This window comes from Hyaena hyaena, unplaced genomic scaffold (genome assembly GCF_003009895.1).
Source record: "Hyaena hyaena isolate Hyena2069 unplaced genomic scaffold, ASM300989v1 scaffold_159, whole genome shotgun sequence".
Classification (NCBI taxonomy): domain Eukaryota; kingdom Metazoa; phylum Chordata; class Mammalia; order Carnivora; family Hyaenidae; genus Hyaena; species Hyaena hyaena.
In genome coordinates, this window is record NW_024080791.1 from 2,394,082 (window position 1) to 2,410,962 (window position 16,881).

The window sequence follows — 16,881 nt, forward strand, 5'->3', positions numbered from 1 at the left end:
TAAAGTATTTGCCTAAAAATGAATTTTCTCTCTTTTTAAATATGGCAAATTAGTGATTTGTATCTTCCCTATTTGGGGAATAAAATGTTGTGTTTCAGTTGAAAATAATTTCTGATAGGCTACTTGAGGATATAAAAGATATATAAATGAAAGAAGATAGTGCTAAAAAAAAAAAAACAAAACCCTTAGCCTACTTCTTTGTGTTATTAGTTTGAAAAGAATATAGGTCAGATTGACCATGACCATCAGTTTTTCTGGTAATAAAATTCATTTTCATGTAGTTTTACATGGAGAGAAAGCAGATTCTGGCCATGTTGATAGGAGGATTCCAGTATTTAACACAGATGTAATGGCAAAGTAATAAATTGGCACTCTGGTTTTAAACATTAGCTTTAGGAGCTTGTGCTTCACTTAAACTGAACCCAATTCTGGAACTGACGGAATTAGGATTTTAAACCTATCCGCTAAGGACCACTGCAAATGCTCCAAAGTACCTCCACTCCAGGAAGTCTCTTCTCTGGGAGACAGTAGCTCTATATGATTTCACTGTTGGCCTTGTGACTTTCCATGTGCTCTGCTAGAGTTATGTGAGAACATAACTGTATAGAATCATCAATGGGTAGCTTAGCAGTTTTCAAGATGAGTATTTACCTCCAATCTCTTTCCAATGACAGATGGTTACATTAGATTGTATTCTTTTCTAGAACATCTTATTTCTTGACACAAATAACCATTCCATAATTTGTCATTTTTCTTGTGGGATATTTATATGTGTGCTTTGTTTTTATAGTGTGCTAAGGGCCTCCTAGAATTTAATTTAGGAGTCATTGAGATAATCTGGCAACTTCTGCAGAATAGAGGAGGGTTATTTAGGAAAAGAAATATCACCTCCTTCTGAGAAGATAATAAAAGAATTTAAGATCCAACATCATCTGTTTCCAAAACTCTTTCATTATTGGGTGGCCTTTAGAAATACTATGGCATAAAATTATCTTGGGTGGGTAAAATTTCAGAATCATTTTCTCCAATTCAATTCAAAACAAGGAGCATCTGTAGATCAAACGGCTTTCCAAACCCAAATTACACAGTGGGCTGATGAGCTAGCAGAATGAAATTCTGTTGTTGACAGGAGGAGCTCAGCAGTGGAGGAGGGAAAAAAAGGGAAGAAAGATGCTCCAATTCATCTACTGAGAAAAAGACGTAGAAAAGGAAGTGAGCATGAGCAAGTTAATGTCGCACCATTCTAAGAAACTGTGCTCCAGAAACTGATTTTCAAATTTGCTTGAAGGTAAGAACTATCTACAACCCTTTTTGAAAAGCTCCCAGACCTCATCCCAAACCTACTAAACTACAGTGTGCTCAGGGATAAAACTTGGTAACCTGGCAATCTGTGTCTATTACGAACTCTTAGGGGATTCTTTTCAGGTAAGTTTGTGATACTCGGTTTGAAAAGAGAATGTTAAGTTGTTAGCAAAGAAGATGCTTCTGTGTGCTTATTGTGATATTCTGAGCCTTGGGAATAGTGAGTCTTATTCCTAATAAGATGATAATCCACTTGCCAGACTCAGAATATAAGCTCAAATTCAAAAGAGCACAACAAAAGTAGTAAGGCTTCACAATGTGGGGCAAGAGCGTAAGCAGACTCAACAATAACAAGAAGTTTAAGGAAGACAGTAAGGCATATTACTAGTTGCAATTACTTTAAAAACAAACAAACAAAAAATGCTTTGATATCTGTAATATGAAAACATCGCTGCAAATCCTGACTTTTTCAGCTATATTTTTATTATCTATACAAAATGAGTGATGGTATCCAATTTATAAATGCTTGTTATCAGAGCTGATATGATAAGTAAATTAAATAATGTGTTTGAAAGTGCTACATGAATGGATTATGACTACCAGGTTAAGAGTATGAAGGCAACTGTTTGTGGCAGGAGAATCCAACAAGGTGTGCAAAGTTACCCTGAGAATATATAGAATGTGGCTAACTGGCAGCAGAAAACATAACCTCCTCTAGTGGCCAGTAGTTCATCTGCAACGTCCTTCTCCAGACCTAGAAGGTAAAACAGGATTCAAGTTACTTGGGGAAGAATCCAGTGCGTAACTAGAAAGTTAACAAAATATAATTCAGACATATGGAAGAAAACTCAGTTTCCACTTCCTGGAAATGGGGTACATGATGGGAGCTTTATATAACACAAGTTATTAGCACTGAAAGCAAAATCAGTTAAGGTTATTCCTAAGACTTAAATTCCCCTTGATCAACTCTGGCAAAGTTGAGCCTACAAATGGAAATCAAATCCCAGTTGTAAACAATGGGAAGATTAAGGAAACTAAAGATGTTTTTACACATGGGCTGATAAACCACATTAATGAGATAATGCTTATTCAACCACAAAATGGTGTTCAAGATAGATAGCTGCTCCCAGCGAAAGATTCTGGGTATACCCAGACAGAGGTTTTAAACGCACATAGCCTTTTATGCACGAGGCAGGTGAGGTACAACAATGAGGGAATGTGAGCATTGTTAGAATTTAAAATGCATTATTCTAAATTAATAATCTAATATAAAATTAAAATTTAAATGCAGCCCCACACAGATTTTTAAAGACCTACTGACAAACAAAAATGGTCTCTCAGCTAAATTAAACAACCAAGCGACCAGGCTCTATCACCTAGCCCATGAAAGGCCCAGGGACGATGGCACAGACAATATCTTCATTAATATTAAAAGTTTTCTTAGTCTTTGGATTCAGATTTAAGAAACATTCAGTTAACACCTACTGTAATCCAGGCACCTGATGAGGCCTTCCTATATATTATATATATTATAATATATGTTGTATTTAATGTGCATGTAATTAGGGGAAAATCAAAGTATTATGATGATTCTGCTCCCAGAAAATGTCTCAAAATTCTGAATAAAGGGTTTTAATTGTATTAGTATTAATGATAATGTTATTGCTAACAATAATAATCAAGTAAATAAATTAAGTAAAACATAAGCAATGCAGAGAAAACAATTAGACCTATGCATATTAGAACATTTAACCTTGTAAATGTACATACATTCCCTGGAGAACTTAATTACCATCCCAGGCATTAAAGAACATAAACTATCCCAAGTGGAAACATGTAACACAGAACACAAAAGTCCCATTAATCCATACTGATTTCATTAAGTACTCTAACCTTCTTGTAAGTATTCACAGTGAATTTTAAATATATGCATTCATCGCTGCATTTGAAAGAATTTCACCACCTCTTGAAAAACAATAGGAATAGAGTGCCCTCTAGAGTCTCACATGTATTTTTAATGCCAAATTGAGGGGAAAATCTCATTGTAATCATTTCTGGCTATGCTCATTAAAATTTGGAAATGTGGCAGATTTGTCTGTTGCTGCTACAAAAATGTACGTATCTTAAAAATTCAAATTCAGTGTAATTCTTTTTCCCCCAAGAAAAATATCTTTGAACACTAGTTATTTATGCAGAATCAAAAAAATTTTTTGCTAAAGATTTTATTTTAGATATATTACATTCTTTCTTTTTACTTTGATATGTCAAAATATATTTGACACATATCAAATACCAGAAGGGCTATGTTTGTCTTTTATGTTTACATGTTATTTGTTTATAATTATGCATTTATTTCAGTCTATAATTTCCCAAAAGGAGAAACACAGCTGTTAATCTAACATCTGAAGTTTCTACCTTAAACTGAGATCATCCATGAGGATGACTAATAAATACTTCAACAAATAGATAAAGCAGCACACAGTGTTAAAATAGAGGCATAACTAGATATGCATTTTCCATGTTTAAGATACATAGATCAGGCCAAGGCTGTAACTGTCAGGCTATATATAAAGATTGATATATATTATATATAAACATAGTTTTAAGTATGTGTAGCCTGAAACTGCAAACCTTGAACCAAAAACTAAAATTCAAAGTCTAGAAAGATGAACAGTCGCTTCCTGCAGTTTAATAAAAGATAGGCTTTGCTTTAACATCCAGCTATCAAGTCTTTATCAGTAAAGTCAAGGATCCAATTTCCTTATCTCTAGAATGGGTATAATTTTGACAGCAGAGCTGTATGTATCCAATGTGAAAACTCATAGAAGGGCTTTATAAGATACAAAAACGTGTGTGTGTTTGTGTGCAGTAATATTTATGTTATGTATATATAATTATATATATATATATACACATATATATATACACATATATATACACATATATATATACACATATATATATACATATATATATATAATTAAGAAGATTAGTTTAGTTTGGCTAAATTAGATCATACTTAAATAAAAACATTACGCATTCTAGTATTACCCCTGACCACTTTTCAAGCTTGTTTGCCAGTCTTCCCTCTTTGCACATATATTAACTATTCCTCACATATAAATATTTTACACATTCTTTGGGACTTTTCCCCATGACCTTTCTCTTTTCACTTGAAATGTTTCCTAGGGAATCTCTTTCCCTCTGATGTCTTCAAGTAACATTCTCCAGTCTGGAAACACTTAAATTTACTTCTACAGATCTACTTCCAAACATCTAGATCTATATTTCAGCCTCCTTCATCCACAACATTAGAGAAACCCTGAGGCTAAAGTCAAAGACATACAACATGTTTGAGACAAGATGCTGTCAGTGCAAAATGACTTCTAAGTAAGTCAAAACATACTTAGAACAGCATCCCCCCCACCCTGGCCCCAGTCACAGCTGGACTCAGAAATGACCAAGAGGATGTGAGGGCACCAGAGACACCTTGATATAGTCCACCCCGGTCCTACCTAGATCCACCTGTGTCCTACATTAAATGAAATCTAGCACTGAGAATTCAAAGTGTTGGCCTCTTCAAAAACCTTAATGCACAAGGGCTAGAGGCACAAACTACAGATGCTGCAACTGTTACCCAGACCAAAATTCATATTCATTACCTCACTTATCTATCATTCTTTATATATTTTCTTCTCCCTTCTGTCTGCTGTTCCATCTCTCCCCCCACTTGTCTACATTGCTTGCCTAGTAGAGTGACACAGAGTGGAGTGTCACAGCTCTTCAGCCAGAGAGTCTGAAGTTTTACTTGCTTTGTTATTATGTTATTATCAGTATAATTGCTTGTTCATCATTTTTACCAGACATGGAAATACCTGATGTACATCTTGAGTTCCACTGTTTAGTAGCACTCCTATCTCTTCATGAAATTGAGGTTCATTTCCCTATGAATATAATTATTTCCTTATCTGCTGGTTCACTGCCATGAGGAGCCTATAATAAAACAGGAGTTACTCTTCACTCTTTTGAAGTAGTCACAACTTCAGGTTCAAGGGACACACTGTATTATTGAGTGAAAGTATTTCCCTCATCTCTAAAAGGGTTATTCTGTCCACCTAATTGTCCAGTCTTTCTTTTCTGTTGGATGTTATCCAGAGGATAGTATCATCATATAGGAAGAGACAGACACACTCATATGTCCAGCTCATGCCTCTAATTCAAACCTTTTGTCCCTAATTTAATCTTGCCCATTCTAGTCTCCTGACCAAACCATGCCATTCACCACCTTCTGGGGTGATATATCTTTACCACAGGCCACTTGTCCTTCATACAAAATAAACAACCATGTCTAATACTCACATCTCTGTTCACTGGGAATACCCCCCCCTTCCCAACTATTCTTTAGGGCCACCTTTGAGTAGCAGTCGAGTGAGGCAGCAGCTTATATTTGGCTCCACATATGGTGTCAACCTTTTTCTAAACTAGGCCTTATATGTGAGGTGAGGGAGATATGATTCTGTTAGTACAACAGAGATAGGTAAAACAGAATTAGGGTCACCTGTTAACATAATTTATTTTCCTTGTGATCTACTTGCGTCTGATCCCAAAAAAGACACTTCGATTTATCTTAGTCCATTTAGATTCTATAACAAAAATACCATATACTGAGTTGCTTATAAGCACAAGACATTTATTTCCCATAATTCTAGTAGCTGGGAGGTCCAAGATTGTGGTGCCAGCAGATCTGGTGTCTGGTGAGAATCCATTTCCTCATAGATAGCTGACTTTTTTACTACAACTTCACATGGTACAAGAGGCAATTTGGGCCACTTTTGTAAGGGCATCAATTCCATTCATGAAAACTCTGCCCTCATCGCCTGATCACCTTCCAAAGACCCCACCTCCACATACTATCACCTTGGGAGTTTAGATTTCAACATATAAATTGTGGAGGGGACATAAACATTCAGAACATAGCACCATTTTATAATGAATTGTCACCATGCTTATCCAAACTTTTTGTCAGTAATCTACCCAGGTGGTGGTGAGCAGCTAGCTAATGGACAGATATTCAGTCTCTGCTAGCATTGCATCAACAGTGCACCTGGTAATTTTCTTCTGTGGAAGTCATAGTCTTGCTCTAAAACCCTAGATTCTGCAACTTTCTTGTTGGGGCTTCCAGATACTCCATATGAAGTCCTTATCTGTTTCTTACATGATTGGATCCACCTGAAATAGTAGGGCAGCTTGCACTACAGCCTAGAACTGCTGCATAGCCCTCTTTTGCCATGGGCCCAACTTGAAACTGGCAACCATAAAAGTCATCCCATAAGTGAGTCAAAGCAGTATCTTTAACTGCAATGTATGCTGCCTTCAAAATCCGAAGAGGCCCACTTAGCACTCTGCCTGTTTTTGTAGATGGAGTAGGTATAAAACACAATAACTTGCCCTTTACCATGGAGAGAGTGTCCTGGAATGTCTAAGGTCCTTGAACCTCTAAAAACATTTACAATAAAGCAGCCCCCCTGAAACTTAGAACTTTTTACCACTATCTGACATGAATGGGCAACGAGGATAATTTCCTCTTTTTACACATTAGATTCAGTTAACAAGGTGGCATCAATATAGTGGATCAGTGTAATGATCTGTTAAATGTTAAGATAATCAAGGTCCCTGCAGACTTTATAGAGAGAAATAACATTAATAATGTCCTGAGATAAGATAGCAAATGTGTACCACTGTCCATCTAACATAAAGGTAAATTGACTTTGAAAGACTCTTGATTCACAGGGATTGAAAAGATTGCTAGATCATTACCAAGTACCAGAGGCTATATTGATTTCTTCTAGTGGAGATTAAATATTTGGCACACCTGTGATTGGACCCACTATTTGGTTAAGTTTGTGGTAGTCTATTGTTATCTGTCAAAATCCACATGGTTGTTATATGAGTCCAAGAGGTGAATTGAAAGGAAATATGTTGGAAATAAACCGGTGTCCTTCAGGCCTTTGAAGGTGACACTAACCTCTGCAGTTTCTTCTAGTTTTCAGTTTTACTTGAGATTTTTTTTCTTTGGTGCCAGGAGTTTGACTCACTATGAGACAGATTTAGGCCAGGACTGCATTTAGCACCTGGTGACCTTACCCAAAGCTCAGGATAACACTTCTGCTCCCCTATCATAAGTACCAGCTCAAATTATTTATCCAAAAACCCTTGAAAGATTTTTACCCAATGTATCACTCTCTGATAGGTGGCTATAAATCCTTTTGGGTAAGGATTGAAGAAAATATGATTGTGTATACTTGAAGTAGCCTCTCAAGGTCCTTTATCAAAAGAACAGAGGTGTCCCTTCAATCAATGGGTTCTGTATCTGTGAAGTATCTACGATCACTCTGAAATCTGACTCAGATCTAGAAACTATTTTCCATTGTCCCCTTTAATATCAGTCTTCATATACTCATTTTTATATATTGAAGTTAACAAGCTACACACTGATGAACTTTCCATCTCTCTCCTCCCAGGAGAAGCATGATGTATGAACCCTTGGCACAGACCCCAGTGTGTCAAGGCTTCCTAGTTGCCACTCTGGCCTTGTCGACCATTACAATAATTATGTCCAAAGTGTAACCATTTGGCCTCACATATTCTGGAATCCTATCATTCTCATATTCTCTTGGCAACCACAAATAGCACTCTCCAACTGTGAACTATAGCCTAGGAAGGACAGCTACTATAGAAGTTCTCAAAGTTGCCAATGTCTCCCTCAATACTGCATTCCTTATTGCTTTAGTGAATGAAGTGTTATCAGGGATCTTCCAAGAAACTGAAGCAGAAATGGGTTCTCTAGTCTCACATAATAAATTCATTCTAACATGCCCACCTCCTGAGCTTCTAACTCCATTCCTCAATGTTCTGTCAAGGAACTTCTGGCTTCTCCTCCTAGCTTCAAAGAGCCATGTCAGCATGATATTACAATGGGCTCCAGGTGTCCTCTCTAGCACAATAAATCTTGAGTCACGGGCATAAATCCGAAGTTTATAAACTCTCCACTTTCCAGCCTTGTGTTGTGCACAAGCCCTAGGCCAATGCCCTTAAGATGTACTCCCACACACATTCCAAATTCCAGCTGGTACACCATTTCCCACTTCTACATTTCTTTGGAAAATAAGCAATCCACTTCCCCTAGCCTCAGCCCCCATGCCCAGGCTTTCTCCCTCAAGCTATGCTTCTTTGACTCTTGTTTCTGTGTTGTAGGCAATGAGAGAAGGAAGGAATATGTCTTAAGGAAGTCAAGCACCATTTGCAAGGCATTTGGCCCTGTTGAGGTCTTTCATTCAGGGTCTTTTATCCCAGGCAAGAAGAGGTTGCTCTTCTCTAGCATGTGGGTCAAGGTAACCTCTACCTGCCCAAGGGAATTAAGAGTTCACAATTCTCAGGGCACCTAGGTGGCTCCAACAGTTAAACGTCTGACTCTTGATTTCAGCTTAGGTCATGAGATAAAGCCCTGTGTTGGGCTCTGTGCTGACAGTCCAGAGCCTGCTTGAGATTTCTCTCTCTCTCTCAAAATAAATAAATAAACATTTTTTAAAAAGAGTTCAAACTAGCATATCCACCCAATTTCCTCTTCCCATTTCTCAAGTTTCCACTATAAGGGCCCTGACACTAACTTAGAATACTTGTCACAGCTACTCTCTCCATCTTCTTTGCATTTTGACCACTCTCACAGTTCAGTTCCACTCCCAGTCCAGTCTCTGGCTACAAGAGATAAGAGACACTTTAAACACTGACTTCTGGCTTTCACTGTATCCTGAGTTGATAACCAGCTGATCTGACCTTATGGTTCTTCTTCAAGGTTTCCAAAGCAGGCCAACTAGTATACAGTCCTTATTTCCCTCACATCCTTCCATTAGTAGAGCTACCAATTATCTCACCTTACTACTGCGTATCTATCCACCAAAAGTAAGGTTCTTAGCCATCATGACACCCTAGGAGTTATCATTCTACTTACCACCAGCACATTACTTTTCTTCTGAACAAACAAACAAAAAGCTCTGAGAAACATTAAGCACAAAGCTAGAAATGATATTTACATAGCAAAGCAACATTCAATACATTCAAAACCTCTGAAAATCTATTCTCATATAATTCAAATAATTTCAGATAACTTGATTTTCTCTTTCTTTTGTCAGGCAAGCCAGCTTGTAGTTTCCCTATAATGCACATTCTATGATAATTTTACTTTGAAGCTATTTTAATGGAACTGAACTGGAGAAAACACAATAAAAATCATTATTTATTCATTCTGAGTGCAGCCTTTATCAGGGTTATAAATCTTCAGCAAATGTTGTGAGTCAGGCCCTTTTCTTCTCTGTGCCCTAGGCTTAGATTTTAACATCTGTGAAAAATGAAAAATGAATCTTAAAAATGTCCTTTTACTTAGTCTTCAATGAGTAGCTCCACCAAAAATAGAAAACACCTATTAGTAGAATCCAGTGATTCATCACTTGCATATAACACCCCCAGTGCTCATCCCAATAAGTACCCTCCTCAATGCCCATCACCCATTTTCCCCACCACATCAATCCTGTTTGTTCTCTATATTTAAGAGTCTCTTATGTTTTGTCTCCCTCTCTGTTTTTATCTTATTTTTCCTTTCTTTCTCCTATGATCATCTGTTAAGTTTCTCAAATTCTACATGTTGAAATCATGTGATATGTCTTTCTCTGACTGACTTATTTCACTTAGATAATACCCTCTAGTTTCATCTACACTGTTGCAAATTGCCATGTTACTTTTAATATTTTTTCTTTATTAGTATATTTTGCCAAGTTAATTAAAATATGCCTTGGGATGGATCTGCTTTTGTTGAATTTGATGGGAGTTCTCTGTGCCTTCTGGATCTGGCTAGATATTGCCCAGATTATGGAAGTTTTTGGCTATTATTTCTTCAAATAAATTTTCTGCCCCCTCTTCTCTTTCTTCTTCTTCTAGGACTCCTATAATATGAATGTTGTTACATTTGATGGAATCACTGAGTTCCCTAAGTCTATTCTAATTTTGCATAATTCTTTTTTCTCTTTTGTTGACCTTAATTACGTCCTATTAATCTGTCTTCTAGGTCACTAATTTGTGGAAGACCGCTTCCAGCCTTCTGTTCATTCCATCAAGTGTTTCTCATTTCATTTATAGAGCCTTTTTATTTCTGCTGTGCTATCCCTTATCTCTGTGTTAAGAGCCTCACTCATATCTTCCACTCTTTTCTCAAATCCAGGTAGTATCCTTATGATCACCACTTTAAATTCTTTATCAGGCATGTTACTTATATCTGTTTTACTTAGATCTCTGGCCATGGACTTGTCCTATTCTTCCATTTGGGATAAAATTCTCTGTCTGCTTATTTTGTCTAAGCCTCTGTGCCTGCCTCTGTGTATTAGGAAAGTAAGCTACGTCTCCTGTTCTTGAGGGTAATGGAGGAGAGGCCCTGTAGTGCTTGCTGTGTTGTGTTCCCGTGGCCAATGGCCTGGCACTTCCAGAGTGTCTTCAGTGTGTGCTGTGTGTGCTATTGTGTCCTTATCCTTCAGTTAAGTCATCTTCAGATGTGTGCTCCCCTTTGTGCCCTTCTCTCGCCCTTCTCTGCAGCCATGACTCCCTCCCTACCACAGGAACTGCGATCTGTTTTTCTCCCAAACCGCATCTCTGCACTTCCTACCTTCTTCAGTATGTCTTCTTCTCAACCTCTAGTTGTGGCGTTTGTTCTGTAAGTCCTCTGGTCAATTTCTGTATTTAGGATGTATTTAGGATGATTCCACAGTTCTCTAGTTATATTTGTGGGACAGGACAAGCCTAGGATCCTCCTACTCTGCCACCATATAACAACTTCAGCAAACAATATTCTTAAGCTGACAGATCTTCTATAATATCAAGAATGAAAAGAAAATGCTCTAACATATTTATATTTTCATTGATGTACTATGTTAATCCTTCTGGAATGTTTACATTTTAAAAAGAAATATTAATTGTGGAAAGTAGCAAACTTTCAGGCATCAGTAGGAGATGTAATTTTTGTTTCTATTGCTCCTATAATCAGACCATGTGAGGCAACTCCAGATGATAAAACCATTTCTAAGTTTAGCTGACCCTTTATAAATGGGTGATCACCAATAAAAGTATAATGTAATGGCTTCTTTATCAGACAGAGACCATTTGCTGTGTGACTTTGGAAAGTTATTTAAGACTTCTGAGCCTAAGTCTTTACAACTGTAAAATGAAGGTAATATCTATGTTGCAATGCTCTTATAAGAAGAACAGTAATGAGATAATGTGTGTTTCACACAGGTACTAGCATGTAAGTAGTTTCTCAGTTAAAAAAAAAAAAAAAGTTCTTTGTGCCTTTCCTCCTGTGTTAGTTTCCCAGTGTTGCCATAAAAAAGTACCACAGATTGATGGGGCACCTGGGTGGCTCAGTTGATTAAGCATCTGACTCTTGATTTCATCTCAGATCATGATCTCTTAGTTCATGAAAGAGCCCCAATCCTTGCTTGCGATTCTCTGTCTCTCCCTCTCTGCTCCTTCCCAACTCACATTCTCCCTCCCTCCCTCTCTCTCCTTTTCTCCACCCCTCCCCATCCCCTCTCTCTCTCCCTCTCTCAAAATAAATAAGTAAACTTTTTTAAAAACTGCCACAAGTTGAGCGGTTTAAGACAAAAAAATTTATTCTTTCACACTTTGGGAAGCTAGAAGTGCTTCTCTCCCAGATTCTGTTGATACCAGCAAACTTTGCCATTCCTTAGCTTGCCATCGCATTACTCCAATCTCTACTTGAGCCATCACATGGTCTTCTTCCCGTGTGTGTCTGCATCTCCACATGGCCTTCTAATAAAGACACAGGTCACTGAATTTAGAGCCCATCCTAAGCAAATATACCCACGCCTTAACTTGATTATATCTGCAAAGACTTTATATCCAAATAAGACCACATCCATACGTACCATAGGTTAGGATTTCAACATATCTTTTTGAGGTACACAATTCAGCTCACAACACCTCTTGATTCTATAATGACATCACTTTCTTCTATACTGTAACTGAGAGATTAGTCCAAGAGAAGATAACTGAAGGAATGGATTCTAGTGACAAGCTTAGCAAGAACACGGTAGAAGCATCTCAATAAGTGAAAAAATGTTTGTCATTTTGTGCTGAACCCAGCAAGTATGCACAAACAGTAGTAGCATGTTCTCTCCATCATTCAGTTTTGTGTCAGGTTAAGGACAGTATCTTTTTGGAAATTGCATAACCAGAAGTTTTCTCCCTTACACATACAAATGTGTTTAATTGCCATTTTTTACTCATTTTTAAATTCTGCTCTACTTTTAAACATTAGCAAATCCTTTTTCCTGTTTTGAAGAAATATTAACCAGAGACTCCCTGCAAGCCACCAAACTACTGACAGAGACTGGAACATGGGGTCAGGAGAAAAACTCACTTCTCACCACACATTTTTTGGATCTATTTGAATTTATCATATATCTATATTACATGCAAAACAATTTAAACAGTCTCTAATCTATGAGTTTGTACCATCTTTCATCATATTTGTAAGCTCCATCTACTTAACAAAAGCCACTTGCATTATAGAATTTCCTCATAAATCACCAAAGCTCGTGAATCTTTCCATTCTGGATATTATTATCTTTTTTTTTGTTAGAAAATTTGCCACCAGACAATGAAATGTGGATGATAAGGTATAGTGTATCCTTGAATAAATCTAACAGGCATGTTTTCCATTTGTTCTCTCTTTTAAAGAAGAAGACATATAGCCTCATAAAAATACAAGGAGAATATGGAGCAGACAAGAAATATATGCCAAATTATAAGTGATAGGGCATAATTTAAAGTAAAACCAATTCAAAAAAAGTTGCAAATAAACTGTAGGAAACCAGCTCAGAGTTGCACAAAATAAAACTATGCAAAAGAATACCCTTCAATTCTAGAAAACTCTGTCATCATTTTTAAATGCAAATGTTAAAAATATATTTATAAACTCTTTCTACCCATGTGTTAATGAAGCAGATAAATGAAAAAGGTTTATGCTTGAAGTCAGAAATCCTGGGTTCAATTCTCTGTTCTGCTCAATCCTACATGTGCAGTTTGAGAAATGACTGATGTTGGCCTCATTTTCCTCCCCTACAACAGTGCTGTTAAGCATAATAACATACAATGTGGTATGACACCTTGTAAACTATAAAATGCTACTAAAATGTAGGCACTCCTAATAAAGTGCACATCTCCCAAAAGTAAAACAAAATGCCATGAAAATGGTTTTTCTGTCATTTTAGAATTCTCTAATGCTCTAGTAATTTTTTAAGCATTCTATATTCAAACTGGGAGAGAATACAATTATACCGGAGCCTATTACTCAGAGCTACACAATGTTAATATTCTGGATAAATTACCAGAAATATTGTAACTATGTGTGTGCGCATGTGTTTGTGTGTGTGCATGTGTGTGTCCATGTGGCTTTGAATGTAGCTGGAACAGCAGCTTAAAACCAGTAAAACCCAGAAGCTCTTGGATTAAAATCTATCAATTATCCAACTACCAAGTGTCACATGAAAAAGATGTCCCCAGGCTTACCTAAAAATAAGGCTAAAACCAAACTATCAATTTAAGGCATATGGCAGTTTAAGGGATGTGGAAATGTTTGGAAATGAGAAAGATTTGTTGTTAGACCTTCATACAACGATGCCATGAAATAAGAAAGAAAATGTTTCTCCAAGAGAATGGAAGAAGGAATGTGACATTCTACATGTGAGTAATACCTGTGGCAGTCAGAATCCTAAAATAATCCTCATTGACCCCCAACCTTTTATAATCCTCTCTCTGTGAGTCTGGTCAGAACCAGTGAATATGATGAGATCTCACCCCAGTGACTATATTATATTACCTGCCAAAAGGTATTTTACAGATGTAATTAAGGTCCCAAATCAGTTGTCTTTTAGTAAATCAAAAGGGAGATTACCTTGGATGGTTCTGACCTAATCAAGTGGGCCCTTAGAAACAAGAATTTTCTCTGATTGGCTTATGAGAAAGAAAGCAAACAGCAATGTTGTGAACTGACTACAGTATTGGCTTTTAGTTGCTTAGAGTGGTCTCTAACTGACAACAAAGAAGAACACAAGGACATCACTCCTAAAGCTGCAAGGAACTGAATTTCTGCCACTAACCTAAATGAGCTTAGAAGAGAACCCAAACCCTAGAAGAAAATCATAGCACAGCTGGCATCTTGATTGCAGCCTTGTGAGAGCTGAGGAGAGAATCCAGCTAACCGGTGGCCAAACTCCTGACCCACAGAAACTGAGACAATAAATTAGTGTTGTTTTAAGGTGCTGAATCTGTGATAATTTGTTACAAAGCAATAGAAACTAATTCAGTAGCAGAATAGTAGAACTTGCTTTCCTTCTCCTAATGCCTACCATTGGTTTATAAAGAAGGCAAACAGAAAAACATAGCTCCTGAATGACATGATTAACATTTGAATGTTTATGCCTAGTGGGTTGGTAATAACAGATGTTTAAAAACAGCAGTTTTATCATAAATCAATTCTCCCTAGTCACAGAGTAATTCCCTCCTGTTTATCACACCGATTAGAAAGATTCCTACATATTCACGTTGACATCTACTCTGGATAATTTAAGATGTTACCAGATTGCAAGCTGTAATCACTTTATACTTAAGCATATAATTTTCTAGGCTTTTTTATGCCTAATAGAAATGCTCCTACATAATATATCTCCCTATACTAGAAAGAATAATGAAATTTAAATAAACAATTATTTAATAAGTATCTACTGTGTACCAGAAACAAGATTAGGTGCTAGGATTAAACACTTTCTCTACTATTGTTTACAAACATGCATTCAGGGACTTCAGGGTAAATGGTGAATTGTTAGAAGCATTGCCACTAAAAGTAGATACAAGATTACAGGTTATCATTACATTATTTGACATAGTACTAGATACTGTCCTTATCCATGAAGAAAGACCAAAAAATAAATAAATAAATAAATAAATAAGTTGGAAGTATTGGGGAAAAGAAGGGGAAACTGACCTTGACATTTTTATTAGACAATATTACTATCTACATAAAAGTTTAAGGTATCAAATACATTCCTATACACTATCAATAAATTGCTGAAATCTAGCACTTTGAGGTATTTTTTGTAACGTTGCAACAAAAGCATAAGGTACCCAGGAATAAATCTAGGAAAAAGTATGTAAAACATTATAAACTTTATGAAAACACATTAAGAAAAATGAAGTAATATAAGGATAAAGAATTCTCCCCATTTAATCTGTAAAACTGATACAATTCCAACCAAAAAATCAAAAAAAATGTATGAATTTGATAATCTGATTCTAAAAAGAATTGATATGAAAAACCAAAAAGCCACAAATAGCCAGGACCATTTTAAAAAAATGAAAAATATGGGGAAGGCTAATACTTACTACCTAATACCAAGACATTTTATGTAGCTTTAGTGTGACTAAAGTGTAGCTTTTGGTGTGAGATGACCTCAAAAGTAGGTAAATAGAACAGAATAAAGAAATGAGGAACAGTTGGGAAAAAATATTTCACAGTGAGAAAAGATTGGAGTAGCAAAAAACAAAAAACAAAACAAAGCTAAACAAAAACAAAAAAAAATGCTAGAATAATAGAAAAATGAATTCCAAGATAATTGAAAGACTACATGTTAAAATCAAACTTTAAGCTTTTTTAGAAGAAAATACAGAAGAACTTGAGAAAATTTAAAACTTCTTTTTTATGTTTATTTTTTTTAGAGAGAGAAACCTTAAGCAGGGGAGGGGTAGAGAGAGAGGGGGCACAAAGGATCCCAAGCAGGCTCTGTGCTGACAGCAATGAACCCAATGCAGAGCTCAAACCCATGAACAGTGAGATCTGACCTGAGCGGAAGTCTGATGCTCAAATGACAGAGCCACCCAGGTGCCCCCAAAATTTAAAGCTTCTTAAACAAGATTTCCCTAAAATAAGATAAACTATAAAGGAAATGATTCATTAAATGTTAAAACTTGAGTATTAAAAATCCCCATTTTTTAAAAGTGAAAACATAAGATATAGACTGAGAAAATTTGTCTGCAACCCTTGTAAGTGGCAAAGGATTAGTATCCCAAATAGATAAAGAAGATTAATGAGAAAAAGAAAAACAGCCCAACAGAATAATGGGCAAAACTTTTTAATAGAAATTTATAAAAGAAACTCACATTCTCTATAAACATAGTAGTTCCACTACTAAAGAATTTTCTGCATATATGCATATATACAAGCCTTACTTACAAGAGCAAAACAATTGAATGCAACCTAAATGTCCACCAGTGCTATTGATGAATAGATATGTAAATTGTAGTATATTCATAATTTAGAAAAACACATAGCTATAAAATGAATGACAGAGCTACATGTATTAAAATGGAAAAAATCTCACATGTGGTAGAGGATAAAGTCTAACATTTATACAGTTTTGAAACATCAGCATATTGTTGAGCGATGAATACAAATATAGT

At 36.3% G+C, this 16,881-nt stretch overlaps 1 long non-coding RNA gene across 1 annotated transcript in view; it reads left to right on the top strand.

Annotated features, from left to right (window-relative positions):
- LOC120236709 overlaps window positions 1-16,881 on the top strand; it is a 35,148-nt gene that overhangs the window by 4,178 nt on the left and 14,089 nt on the right. Inside the window, exon 2 of the long non-coding RNA XR_005529745.1 lies at window positions 1,130-1,288. This is a non-coding gene — a long non-coding RNA (uncharacterized LOC120236709). The remainder of the gene's footprint in view (window positions 1-1,129; window positions 1,289-16,881) is intronic.